Source organism: Phlebotomus papatasi, chromosome 2 (assembly GCF_024763615.1).
Source record: "Phlebotomus papatasi isolate M1 chromosome 2, Ppap_2.1, whole genome shotgun sequence".
In the NCBI taxonomy this organism is placed as follows: domain Eukaryota; kingdom Metazoa; phylum Arthropoda; class Insecta; order Diptera; family Psychodidae; genus Phlebotomus; species Phlebotomus papatasi.
Window position 1 is genome coordinate 61,400,162 of NC_077223.1, and position 15,524 is coordinate 61,415,685.

Below are 15,524 nucleotides of genomic sequence, written 5' to 3' on the forward strand. Positions count from 1 at the left end.
ATCCAAAAATGAAATTTAAATTTTCAACGGTAATTTTAAAAGAAACCAGTATGAGGATGAACTTTGAACCAGTTCTCACAAAGAAGCCCACAAGACAAGAAAAGGAAGTTACTTACTACCCTAAAAATTAAGAAAAAAACCAAAATATTTTAAAGTGCAGTCCCTAAATCCCATGCCCTGTGAACCCCCAGACCCCCTGACAAAGCTAGAAAATCTCAAGATTTGAGTAAGTTGTAAAAAATTTTTGCATGATACAGAACGAAAATAAAACAGGCTCTTTCCCGTCCAGCCACTGAGGAAGGCTTGGAGTCCGAGCCGAAAGCTTTGGGAAGAATTTACATGTTTTTCTGAGCTACCCTACACCCCCGACGTTCACCGGTTCTCATATCAAGTAAATTATTCGTCGGCATATACTAAGAAAACTTCAAGCTTCTAATTTGATCGGCGGTGTTTCCAGAATTCATTAAGGGTGTGTTTTATGTGGACATAAGTGGTTTTACTTTACAACATTTATGTAAAACTGTTTGTTTTTTTAAAGCGGTAAATTTTAGAAGTTTTAAAAAAGTAATGTTGAAATAAGAGTGAGCTTTTTATGCGATATAAATACAATATTGAGGAAATGAATGAAATATTTTAAAGCTTCGTAAAGAGTATGGTTTTATTTTAGGGACAAAAATAATAGCAATTTTAGCACTACTAAAAAAGAATTCATAATTTTAATTTATGAAAAATAGTAAAATAACAGCAGTGTTGAAGTTCATAAGTTTGAGTACTACTCAAATTTTATACATGTACACTATCGTTTATACTGATTTTTGAATAATTTAAAATCTATACTCAATCAATATAATAAAAAAAATAAAAACAAATCTATAGTAGAATTTCAATGACTGGGTATACTAATCCATTTCAGGTTGGGACCGATACACTCAGTTTGCAAAGACCTTTCAATTGAATCGAATTTTAACAAAATCACTTGGTAAATGACCTTGAACACAAAATTGAAAAAAAAAGTTCATCTGGACCATTTTAAAAACACATCAAAGGGTTCAAAAAAATTAGCGGAAGGTTTTCAAGCTTCGCACACAATCTGGCCTCACACACTTCATGCTTTTCTCATATTCCTTTAATGCATTCGACCTGGCAAAATATTTAATAGAGTCTTAGTTAGACATTTCCTGAAAAAATAGGTCATACGGGTCAAATTTATTAAAAGAATATAGGATAAATATAAAGTATGCGAAGCCAGAGAGTGTGCGAAGCGAAGCCTGAAAGTTTTCCCCTAAGGAACCGTTTCTAAAATAAACCAAAAAACATATACTAAATCGTGTATTAAAGAAGATAAAATATCAGTATGGATAGAGATAGAAGTACTGGGTAAAAGCGAACATACAGATCTCTAAGCAATTACGAATTATGGGGTCGTTGAAGTCTGAAAGTCGATATTTATACCATTTAGTCTCTAGGTTTGTAGCGGACAGAAAAATCTAAGGAATGCATAAATTAGTGTTCCTTTTACTGCTCGAACTTCATAGAGAGAGCTGTATATTTGTAATCCCTCGATTTTGAGTTATATACATTTCTACACTCATTATTCCCCAATAAGTCGTATTTTAATAATATTCCAAAATTTCCCCCACCCCACCAGTTCCCGACCAAAACCATGTTTTTTGGGATTACTCGAAAATGCGTCGGTGATTTTTTTCAATTTTGGATATGTTTTAGAGTTACCCAAGCGAATATTTCGTCCTTATAAGAAAATCCCGTTGAATCATACCTAAAAACAGTTTTTCAAGGTCAAAGGTTGAAAAAGGGTCTAGAGGAGCACATTTAACAGGCGAATAGACCATGCTGGAACTCCTTGAAGAGGTTTTGGAATTTCCAAAAAAACTGAACCGGTTTCAATCGATTATGGAATAGGTAATGAAGTGATTCATAACCGAAAACTATTTTTTATCTGAAATTCAATTATATTAGGGGGAAGTGGGGCTACTTTGAGCTGTGGGGCTACATTGTTATACGATTTTTTCGCATATTTCTAATGGAAACTGAGTTTTAACTTGATATAATTTGGATAGACAAAATAATTGTGGATCTAAATAAAATAATTGTAAGGACCAGCTTCATTGGGAAATAGGCGAAAAAGTCGTATAACAATCTAGCCCCACAGCTCAAAGTAGCCCCACCTCCCCCTACTCCATAAGCTATTTTGGGCGATATTTTGAATGATTCAATCTGTTCAATGAATCGGTTGGGCACCGGTAAACGGTAAATGAAGCGAAAGTACTTTTTAGGTATAGCGTCAATGTCATGTGTTCGAGCATTTTGCAAAGCCCGGACGCTTTGTCACCCGTTTTTAAGCTCAAACAATACTATTACACCAAATTGTAAAAATTTCACATTTTCCCATTTAATGTGTAAAATTTCCACTAAACCACTCTGAAAATTAACAAGTACAATAATGAGAATGATATAAAAACTACAAACAATAAATCTGAAGATCTGAAAATTGATACGTTTATCTTGACAAATTGTTTTACATTGTACGAAGGACAAAAATAAAGTTATGAATACTGCATGGCTTTTTGTATTCCCACACATTTTTCCGATGCATATGAAATTAATCCATATTCACTGGGTTCTAGTAAACTCTGACCAGAATATTTATAAATTTATACAGCAATTAAAATGCAATCCTAAATTATGCGCATTTGCAGGTCAAATACTCACGCTTCCGGCTAAAAGTTCTATATATGGAAATATAATAGGATAGTTCCCATTAGAAATTATTTTGATTTCTTTCAGATTGTGCCCTAATTGCAGATTGACATCTTCCTTTTTTTCTATCTCTATGGGATCTAAATTTGATCAAAGGGGGGGAGGAATGCCTGAGAACTAAGAGTTGAATGGCGCAAAGTGTATACATATGAGACAAGTGATATATGATGACGCTGTAACCCAATATAATATTTAATTTCATTCCTCATGCTCTCGCTCTTATCTCATTATCTCATTATAGTGGAATCCTATAAACAGTCAACGGGGGGATCTAATTGCCTTTTTCAGCTGGGCTGTTAATGAATTTAATTATAAATATGCCACCAGCACACACACCAAAGTCAATGTTGCCGGCAAATGCACATTTCTCTTGTTTCTTCCTTTTACTATGTTGGAAAAACTTCTTTTATATAGCAATCTCTTTTGGCTGCTGCCTTCCCTTCCTGGCAATTGCTCATCTCGTGTACCGCCTCCAATGTGCTCCTCTACTGCACTTACACATTTCTCATCATCATTGCAACAAATATTCACATGCGAACACAAACGGAGCCTCCGAAAAAGAGAGAAATGAAGGAGGAACTTTCCACGGGTGCTATATATAAAGTTGGATGCTTTATTTGCATCCTTCAAAAGAAGATCCTCTATCCCATTAGGAGTAGAAAATGTAGATGAGGTACACTCCTCCATCTCTTTTTCTCGAAGGAAAATCTCACCCATAGAACACATGTTACCATGTTACTTTCATTGACAACTCATGTTTCTTAATTACCCTCCCGTCTTGAGTTTTGTACACAATTCCCCCTTACACATTTCAAAATTGCATTCTTCATATCAACAACAGCAACACAGAGAATATTTCATTTACAATTTTCGAAGGCATAGAACTTGGCATGTTGGAAAATGGTAAAGTGTGTTAGTTTGTGATTTATTAGCATTTTTAACATCATTTTGCTCGCATTTTCTTTGCGCATTTCTACGTATTTTATATGACCATCCACAGATGCAAGTTTTGCTCTCATTCGAAAACTAAAATAAAAAAAACCCTCTACAATAAATTCACATTATTATCCCCAACATCAGTGAATGACTCTACAAACTCTCCCTTCCCTCATCCCAAAAAAACACCACAATCTTCTTTTACTCGGAATTTCCAGAATAAATCAGGGGGACAGCATCTGATGAGTTGAGGACAACAATCCTCACAATATCTCAAATATTTCTCCGAATGAATTATGAGAATTTTTGTGCTCATTTAGTCGAAGGTATTTCCTTTGAGATGCAATTTAAATGAAAAGTTTTTTCCTTTCCTTATAATTTATTGGGGTGACGTAACGTATCGGTTATAAGAATTAAGTGGGTGTAGTACCACACAAGTAAGTTTATCGTAATACCGGCTTCAGACCTAAGGCTTAGCTATCAGGCGTAACTCCTCTAATTCCTCATAAGCACGATTTTTTAGGAAATTGTTGGTTAGGATTGAATCAACAAAATTGTTTGTTATTAAGTTTTTTGAGACCTTCGAGAACTGGGCTAAATCTCCTGTCTGAAGCCAATATAATTATCTAAAGAGAATCTCAAAAACTAAATGATAAACGAAAATCACTTCAAAGAACCTTAAACGTTTCTTTGTTGTTGCGACATTAAATTTTCGATAAAAAATCAGCTACTGATTCATTAGTACAGAGGTGTGCAAGAAACCGTTGAAACCGAATTAACGTCAAAATAAGTTTGTTATAGTAGCGTTTTGACCATTGACGTACATGTTTCATTTGACGTTAATTCGGTTTCAACGGTTTCTTGCACACCTCTGCATTAGTAGGTCAAATGACTTTAATCTTTATTAAGAATTCCAAGACCTTTGCTCATAATTCTAAAGAACGTCGAAGAAGTTGAAATATCCGTAAGTAACTTCCACGTTATTTTCTGGATTTGAAATCTCTAAGCAGTTCGAAAATATTACAGAAGAATTTGCTATAGAAAAACTTTGGATGTTCGAAACTTTAAACAGTAGTTTAAAGTTTCGTGCAGTACAGTTTAGTACAGTAGTTGCAAGTATCTTTGATCCCCTGGGGTGACTGCCCGCTACTGTTCGTAAGCTTATTTTTTATTCTAGCTAGCACTATAAGTGTAAGTGTACCAAATTTCGGTCAATTTACAATTTCGGCCACTTGTATTACTTTTCAAATTTCCATAAATTTTTAAAAATTATATAATCCTAAAAAAATGACACTTCGACGAACGAGATAAAGTGAAAAAGGCTTCGGAAGAATTCCGAAAGGGTAAGGAACTATGAAAATCAAGGTGGTCGAAATAGTACCCATAGCTTTGCCTATGTTTCTATTCATTTTAAAATACCTTTGCCTTTAACCAACATGTGCCTTTACATTAGCCCCCCATACCAAGCGTCCGCCGCCGTCTTAGCGTTGACGACCAGCCTCCAAAGCCAAACGGCGGAAATGCTTTTTCTCAGGCTACATTAAGAATGATTTTAGAGAAAACAAAGACGATAAACTATCTAGAAGGTTGCAAGCAACACTCCTTAAAAATATCCTTGCATGCAAGTATGACAAAATTTGGTACAGTTACCCTAAACTATGTAAAAAAAAATATACAAAAATTGTCAGAAGCCGATTCGAAGCATATTCGAAGATACAGAGAGGAAAACAAAGGAGCGCCGGCACTCTTAGTTAAATTATTACAAAATACACAATTAGGGTAAAGTGGTACAAGTTGAACAGTAGTGGTACAAGTTGGACAATGGTACAATTTGGACGGGGCTCTTTGTCTTGATAAATTTAGTACTTCATTTTTATTTGTATATTTTCAATGCTTTAGTTTTATAATTTGGTTCCTTGTGCTTAAAAACAAATTTTGTACTGTATTTATCAAGAAAAAAGCCATGTCCAACTTGTACCGAAGAATTGTCCAACTTGTAACACTAATTCTAAATTATATCACTTTACCCTAATGAGTAATTTTTTGTATCAGACATCGCTCACAAGTAATGTATGAAGTATGCATGAAAAGATGGGACATTTTAGGAATGCATGGCTTAAAAAATATTTTATTGCAATAGTCATTAATCAATTAATTAATCATTGCAGTCAATTAATTCAATAATAAATTACATTAAACATTCAAAGTATACTGATATATATCAATTATTTAATTAATTTAATTATATAATGTAATCAATTAATGGGTTTTGTGCAACTGTATGATTGCGGATAATTCAAAAAATTAAAATAAACCCTATATATGTTTATTATAAATTTAGGTTCTCATTCGTTCCGCGATACATCGTATACAATAAAGTGCCTTATTATGAGAAAACTAATAAAATATCAAAATTTAAATTAATATAACGTTAAAACAGTATCCAAATCACATATTCAAATCCATAAAATATTTTAATTTCATTGTTTTCTCTGATTGGCCAGAAGATCATCGGAAGAGTTCAAAGCTTGGCCAATTAAAGAACAGTACGAAGAATCAAAGAGTAGTAAAATTAAGAGAAAAGCCAGGGATCATATCCAAGTACATTAAATCTGTTTCAAGCTGGAGGTTCATCTCAGTTCCCAAAGATCTCGAAATTACAAATAACAAAGGATTTTCATGATTTTTCAAAATCTAATGAATCATTTGCCTTCAATGTAAAATCAGAAGTCCAAAGTTTCCTAAATCCTTGCCCGATAAAAAGTAAGCAAACTCGATCCATATGGGTAAACCTTGTTTGAAGCCCGTCTTATTCTTATATTTTTTAAACGTTGGTCAAAGCAAGTCCTACTCAAATCTTTAACCTTACAGAAAAAAGTCTTTTGCCTTCACTGAGAAAAAAAAGGGTGCGATTAACTTTTTTTTCCTCATAATTTTAACACTTTTTAGGTGTAAAAATATATCAACATTTTTTAATGTTAATTTTACCCCTTTTTAAGGGTAAAATTAACATGAAAAATGATAACTTTAACCCCTAATACACCTAAAAAGGGTAATATTTACACCGATTTCGGATCAATACTGCAGGGTAAAATTAACATTTCCGGGGTGTTATTTTAACTTTTCGGATTTCTCTCTCACAAGGGAAGGTCTCGGACCTTCGGACGAATTTCTTTATGAAACTTTGCATATTACCTAATTTGGGCACGACAAATACGATGGTGATAGTAAGAAACCTTGCAATTTGTTGTGTCACCCGTTACAGGGGGGGTGTTTGGGGGACAAAATTCACATTTTTGGCTGTAGGAGCCAGAGGGTTGAAGATAGCGACTTGGGGTCTTCGGGTGACCCCCCCATAAGTTGACCTTGGAAATCTAAATATGACCTTCGTTTTTCCCCCACCCCTCCCCTTTCCCTAAAAAACACGTTTTTTGTAATATCTCGAAAAGTACTCTTCGGATAATTTTCATTGGCTGATATGTTTTAGACCTTGTCCAGACGGATATTTCATCCATACATGCCAATGACCTTGAAAAATTTCTTCATGGTGTTTTTCAAGGTCAAATGTACTACGCTCAAAAAAATCACTTTTTTCACACAATTTTATTAAAGTATATTTTTTTAAGAATCCTAATCGATTGCTTAATCAATATAAGCCAACTTAAGCCACTTTAATTCCATTGACACGCTTTTGACATTTATATATATTTCAAACCCAAATGTCATTTTAAAAATATTTTATGTCTACCTACACCTAATATTTGATTTTGACTGATTTCCTGAAGTAAGACATCATGGTAATGAAATTTTCATGAAATTTGTGAAATTTATGAAATTTTATGAAACTTATGAAAATTTACTGGATAATGTTTTAACGACTGCTAAAATTAATAATTGTAAATTTATAACATGGATTATCATTTGTAAATTAAATGAAATGAGCTATATTAGGAGAAAACCAACATCTATTACGGCAATAATATATTGAATTTCAAGTATATAAAAATATCTATATGTAATCATAAACAAAAAATGCTACTTTCTGGAAGGCATAATTTTCAAAACTAAATATTTTAAAGTCATACTAAACATTTTTAAAACTACGCAGATCCATCACAAAACGATAAAAAGTATATTTAAAACAAGTGTAGTTCAAGTATAAAACAACTAACCCTGTCCTACAAATAGCTCAAGTATAAAATGGTTAAAGAAAATGCTACAAATACGCACAGCTCAATCATAAAACGGTTCACTTTGCGTCTAAAAATACGCACATCTTTATCATAAAATGGTTAGGATCGTTCTTAAATACTAGCATAGCTTGAAACATAGAACGGTTAAGATTGTGCTTAAAAATACGAGCAACTGAATCATAAAATGCTCAAGATTGCGCTAAAAATTACGCACAGCTCAATTATAAAACGGCAAATGCGCTTAAAATCGCGCACAATATTCAATCATAAAACGGTAAATGCACTCAAAATCACGCACAGCTCAATTATGGTTAAGATTCCGCTTAAAATCACGCACATCTCAATCATAAAACGGTAAATGCGCTCAAAATCACGCACAGCTCAATCATAAAACGGTAAATGCACTTTAAATTACGCACAGTTCAATCATCGGTAAATATGCTTAAAATCACGCACAGCGCGATCGCGAAACGACAGATGCGCTTAAAATCATTCACAGCTCAATCATAAAACAGTAAATGCGCTCAAAATCACGCACAGCTCAATTATAAACCGGTTAAGATTCCGCTTAAAATCAAGCACAGCTCAAAAATAAAACAGTAAATGTGCTTAAAATTACACATAGCTCAATCATAAAACGATAAATTATGTGCTCAAAATTACGCACAGCTCAATCATAAAACGGTAAATCTTAAAATCACGCACAGCTCAATCATAAAACGGTTAAGATTGCGCAGTAAAAGGCGCATTCTTAACCATTTCATGATTCATGTGTGTGCGATTGTAAGCGCAATCTTAACCGTTTAATAAATAATCTGTGCGTGATTTTGAACGCAACCTTAACGGTCTTATGATTCAGCAGTGCGTGATTTTGAGCGTAATCTTTAGCATTTTATTATTGAGCTTTTGCGCATTTGTGGTTTCATGTTTAAGCTGTGCCTACTTTTAGGCACTTTTACCGTTTTATGTGCGCAATTTTAAGCGCATTTACCGCTTTATGATTGACCTGTGCGTGATTTTAAGCGCATTTTCCGTTTCAGGATGGAGCTGTACGTGATTTTAAGCGCATTTGCCGTTTCACGATCGAGCTGTGCCTAATTTTAAGCTCATTTGCCGATGATTGAGCTGTCCGTAATTTTCAGCGCATTTACCGATGATTGAACTGTGCGTGATTTTTAGCGCATTTGTCGTTTCATGATTAAGCTTTGCGTGATTTTAGGCGCATTTACCGTTTTATGATTAAGCTGTGAATGATTTTAATCGCATTTATTATTTTATAATTTAGCTGTGCGTAATTTTAATCGCATTTACCGTTTCACGTTCGCGCTGTGCTTGATTTTAAGCGCATTTACATATAATTGAGCTGTGCATAATTTTAAGCGCATTTACCGTTTTATGATTGAGCTGTGCGTGATTTTAAGCGAATTTACCAATGATTGAGCTGTGCGTAAGTTTAAGCGCATTTACCGTTTTATAATTGAACTTTGCGTAATTTTAAGCACATTTACCGTTTTATGATTGAGCTGTGCGAGATTTTAAGCGGAATCTTAACCGTTTTATAATTGAGCTGTGCGTAATTTTGAGCGCATTTGCCGTTTTATAATTGAGCTGTGCATGATTTTGAGCGCATTTATCGTCTTATGATTGAACTGTAAATGATTTTAATCGCGTTTACCGTTTTATAATTGAGCTGTATGTGATTTTAAGCGCATTTGTATTTGTATTGTATTGTATTGTATTTATTCTTTATCTTGATTGTGACATTTCCAACCTTCCCTGCTGCCATCGCCGTCTTAGCGTCGGTGACCAACCTCAAGAGCCAAAACGATGGAAAAGCTCTATCACGGGATGTATAAGCCAAAGTAACATTATTTGTTTACAGATCTTTCATTAAATAAAAACCATTGAATAAGAATGTCAGGAAATGTCCACTCAATCAAGAGACAAGGCCAGGCTGTGGCAGCCGTTTGGCATGGAGGGTAAAAAAAAGAGAAAAAAATTATATAATAAAAATATTAATGATGATAATAAAATAATGAAAAACGAACCACGAAGGAAAAAAACCCAAAAAAAAAAGAAAACGAAAGAAGCCAGAGAGAGAATAAAAAAACGAAACCCATGAATAGGACACCAGAAAAGGGAAAATTCAAATATATATAAACACCAAACAGAAAACCACAATATACGAACCAGGCTGTAAAAAAAAACAATAGAAAAAAGCAAAAAAGAAAAGATGGAAATTAGTATACAGGTAAACTATATAGCCTAACCAGCAGAGTTACAATTTAAATATTGTCTTTTCACGATCGCGCTGTGCGTGATTTAAAGTGCATTTACCGATGATTGAACTGTCCGTAATAATGAGCGCATTTGTCGTTTTATGATTGAGATGTGCGTGATTTTAAGCGCATTTGCCGTTTCACGATCGAACTTTGAGTGATTTTAAGCGCATTTATCGTTTTATGATTGAATATTGTGCGCGATTTTAAGCGCATTTGCCGTTTTATAATTGAGCTGTGCGTAATTTTAAGTATTCTTAAACAATCTTAAGTATTCTATGTTTCAAGCTATGCTAGTTTTTAAGAACGATCCTAACCGTTTTATGATTAAGATGTGCGTATTTTTAGACGCAAAGTGAACCGTTTTATGATTGAGCTGTGCGTATTTGTAGCATTTTCTTTAACCATTTTATACTTGAGCTATTTGTAGGACAGGGTTAGTCGTTTTATACTTGAACTACACTTGTTTTAAATATATTTTTTATCGTTTTGTGATGGATCTGCGTAGTTTTTAAAAATGTTTAGTATGATTTTAAAATATTTAGTTTTGAAAATTATGCCTTCCAGAAAGTAGCATTTTTTGTTCATGATTACATATAGATATTTTTATATACTTAAAATTCAATATATTATTGTCGTAATAGATGTTGGTTTTCTCCTAATATAGCTCATTTCATTTAATTTACAAATGATAATCCATGTTATAAATTTACAATTATTAATTTTAGCAGTCGTTAAAACATTATCCAGTAAATTTTCATAAGTTTCATAAAATTTCATAAATTTCATAAATTTCACAAATTTCATGAAAATTTCATTACCATGATGTCTTACTTCAGGAAATCAGTCAAAATCAAATATTAGGTGTAGGTAGACATAAAATATTTTTAAAATGACATTTGGGTTTGAAATATATATAAATGTCAAAAGCGTGTCAATGGAATTAAAGTGGCTTAAATTGGCTTATATTGATTAAGCAATCGATTAGGGTTCTTAAAAAATTATACTTTAATAAAATTGTGTGAAAAAGTGATTTTTTTGAGCGTAGTACATTTGACCTTGAAAAACACCATGAAGAAATTTTTCAAGGTCATTGGCATGTATGGACGAAATATCCGTCTGGACAAGGTCTAAAACATATCAGCCAATGAAAATTATCCGAAGAGTACTTTTCGAGATATTACAAAAAACGTGTTTTTTAGGGAAAGGGGAGGGGTGGGGGAAAAACGAAGGTCATATTTAGATTCCCAAGGTCAACTTATGGGGGGGTCACCCGAAGACCCCAAGTCGCTATCTTCAACCCTCTGGCTCCTACAGCCAAAAATGTGAATTTTGTCCCCCAAACACCCCCCCTGTAACGGGTGACACAACAAATTGCAAGGTTTCTTACTATCACCATCGTATTTGTCGTGCCCAAATTAGGTAATATGCAAAGTTTCATAAAGAAATTCGTCCGAAGGTCCGAGACCTTCCCTTGTGAGAGAATAAAGAGTGGAGTTGGGAAAAAGTTGAAAATGTTTGAGAGTATTTTTAAATAATGAATTATTTTCCTGGGTAATTGGTGGTAAGATTTTATGCTGTAACATCATTTTTCACCCCTCTCCAGCTTTTGCGTTTACCTTGGGAGGGTTGTTTATGTACCTTTATAGATACCTATGTATTAGAAATTGATTTTTTCCAACGGAAAATCGTGCAGCTTGTTTGGGAAATTAAGTCTCCACCCGTCTGACCTTTGTTCTATGCAAATGCTTTGATAGATGTACGGTGGTGCATGTTGAAAGGTGAGGAAAGGGTAAAAAAAGTGTCTCTCAGGACCTTTTTGCGTGCATAGTGTTGGCTGGAGTCCTGAAAAACCAATTCGACTCACGCACTGGAAACCCTCATTGAAACAACTACTATAGTAGAAAACAACCCACATTCGTTTTAGCGCGGGTTCGATTCTCACAAATTAATTAGTTTCGGTTGGATTTTAAATTGGAAATTTCCACCTCAAACCCCCGAACTGCTAATTCGGAATGACACAGAAAGAGGCGAAGTTTGTTCGATATGTGGCTGCAGTTGCTTTGACGAGCGGGGTGGAAAGGCCACCACCCTCGCACGCACTCTGTCGACGATTCAGCAACTGCTGGAGAATGATGGTGCACAATTAATTGTAACAGTCAACCAGCACAACCAATCTTCAGTCATGAATTAAAATTGCTTTTCAACCCCTTTCAAGCTCAAAGCGACACATTGTCGATAAATCGAATGGATTCTCAAGGGTTCGAAGGACCGTGCGGGGTGGAAAAATTAATATGCCACAAGTGCAGGAAGCGAGCTCATCCAGCATTATTTTCCCAAACACTGTCAATACCTCTTTGGGCTCATTGAGACTTACGCCCCTTTTCAAGGCACTCCACCAGAGTTGTACTTGGGAGAAAGTCGGGGACACCCTCAAGAGGGTGTCTCGCCAATGTCTGGTGCTATTGTTCTTTTGAGTGGCATTCTCTCAAGAAAAATATTGGGGAAAGCTATTGCGGAGAAATTACATAAAAGTCATACATACAATATGCTAAAGTAACTCATACATACAATATGCTAAAGCAAAAGAATCCAGATGAATCAGATGAGGTTGTAAAATATTTAAGGTTATGGTAAAATCGATTATTAGTTTTACTGTTAATTATATATACGTATAATAATGGTACTACTGTAGTGAAAACACTTTTTTAACACTTTACTGTTCTCAACTTTTTTAAAATCTACATGTCTTTTGTGGTGCTTACTGTCACATTCTTTGGTATTTTTAAAATATGCCTAGGGCTAGGGAAAACAGTCGAGACAGAAACCGGATCCAATACAAAGAAAAGTCGATAATTCAGAAGTACTTGAGGAGAGTAAAGTGCCAAAAAATATTCAGGATGAAGATTTTCCCTTTTCATTTAAAATATAATTTAATTAAAATATATAGTGCACTAAACGTGTTATTGTTAATGGCAGAAACCGCGTAAGTTTTTTACTGTACACTGACTGGGGACTCAGTGGCGCAATAGGCAAGACTGTTGGCTCTTGGGCGGAGAGATCCCCGGCGTAACTCAATTCTGGAGTTGTTTTAATATTATTTAATTGTTGAAAATAAGGTTTTAAAAGATTTATTCGCACTTTAACTGGTTTGCCTGAAAATCCTCAGTATATAAAATTTCAATGTTTCCCATTAAAGTCTAAATATTTGAATCTTAATTAGAATAAGATTTTCAAAGGTATTGTTACGATTTGAATTACCTGCAAACAAATCCCAAAATAATGTTAGTGAGTGCAATTGTATTCGGAGTATCCGATGAACTGAGTCTAACATAGCTTATCAGAAGAATTTATTTCTCCTTGGTAATTTCCTTTTCTTTCTTGAGAACTATTTTAGAATCTTATTTCAGTTGAGTTTTTCAAAAAACACTTGTCTTTTCTCTCGAGTTCACAGGTTACTGCACTTTTTTTATGATTTTATATTTTTTTAGACTACTATATCCAAAAGCTTTTTAATTAAAAGAATTTTAAAACTCTAACAAGTTATTTTGTAAATTTTCATATTTCGTAATATTCAAACAATTATCATCTCAGTTCGTTTACAAATGAACACAATTGGTATACAGTACGACACCAATAGTGTCAATTCCAAAAATGAAAAAAAAACTTTAAATACTATTTGAACAAGAAAAATTCCAGGATAAATATCGAAATTTTATAGCACTTTAATTATTTGAAAACCCCAGAAAGTTATTAACTCTTTAAAGATGAGTGGGACATTGATTTCTCAAAAATAAAAACAATTTTTTGATTATAGAAAGTAAATTTTAAATGAATTTGCCTTAATAGTCAGAAAAATGGTTTTGTTTTTGGGACATCGGTGTCTCAGAATGAGTACAGTAGACTATCGCAAATTCGGCTCTTTTAAGATCGGGCTACTTTTTAATTCGGGCAGCGGTTACATTTGAAAAAAGTTTGTTGTCATTTTTCAAGTTTGGTTATGATTATCAAATGAATCAAATATGTTTAAATTTGGCATGGTTTATCTTAGTTTTGATGTGATTTTGCATTATTGAGGGATATTCATGCAATTTACGTTATATATGAGTGTGTAAACTCAATATCTATATGCACATGAATAAAAAATCGTTGCATTTCAAAAAGTTTGTCGCCCGAATTTCTGTCTAATTCGGCTGACATTTCGGTCCCATATGCCCGAATTTGAGAGAGTCTACTGTAGTTATATGTAAATGAGTGAGTAATAAGTAGACCAACATAGAAGTAATTTTCACCGCCGCATTAGACTGAGATTGAATTGCCCCAAGATTCGAATCCTATCTTTTGTGTTTAATCTGGAAATTGAATTAGGTTTTTTAACGGAATGACATTCTTGTTTCAAGTAAAAAAATAATATAATAATTTGTTTTTGTTGCTTCGTCATAAAAGAAACTATAAAATGAGGTTAGATTGAACGTCGAATACTATTCCGAATTTACCATCACGCACTCAAAAGTTATTTTTGGGACAAATGGGACAGATTGAATCCAATCCAATTAGATACGAGAGGTCGTATTTGATTTGTCGTTTGCATAGAGCAAATTAAAATAATAATAATACAATATTTTATAAGTCATAAGTGCTGCGATGTAAGTGACCTGTTAGAAAACTACAAGAATAGTAGAACTCAATGCATTCACACTACTCTGGAGTCATACGGTACACAAATAATCTACAAAATCACGTGTAATTTTTCTTTTCAACTATGTGGATTTTGCACATGAAATGTTTGGAAAAGCCAAACTTGGTTTAGGTATCTACAGAATTTCAGAGTTATTAGAATTTTTAATCTGAAAATAGCCAAAAATATGAAATAAAAAATTAAACAAAGTTGTAGTAAATGACTGATGTTTCCGGCATATAAATATATGCCACAGGCATACATTTCTAAATTAAGAACTGATCGATTTTCATTTTTTTCTGTCCTAAATTTTAATTGCCCAAAAAAAAACTTTAATTTTAATATTAAAACTCAAAAAATTACCGTAAAATTAATTGCCGTGATCTCTTACATTTGGATTACAAATTTCATGGAACATTCTGTGGTTGGGTAGAGTATCCTCAAAACTGGCAATCATGAGTGAATTGTGGCTTGTGTCTCCAGGATGAGGAGACGGCAATTGAGAAAATCACCCTTTCTTAGAGTGACATCTGCTCATAAATTGCTGAAGGAATTAATTTAATAACTCTCACCCAGACAATGATTACATCAGCAAAAGAGTTTGCCAAACAATCTTCCCTGACTGTAACATCTTTGTCCAAAAGTTGAGGATATCCAATG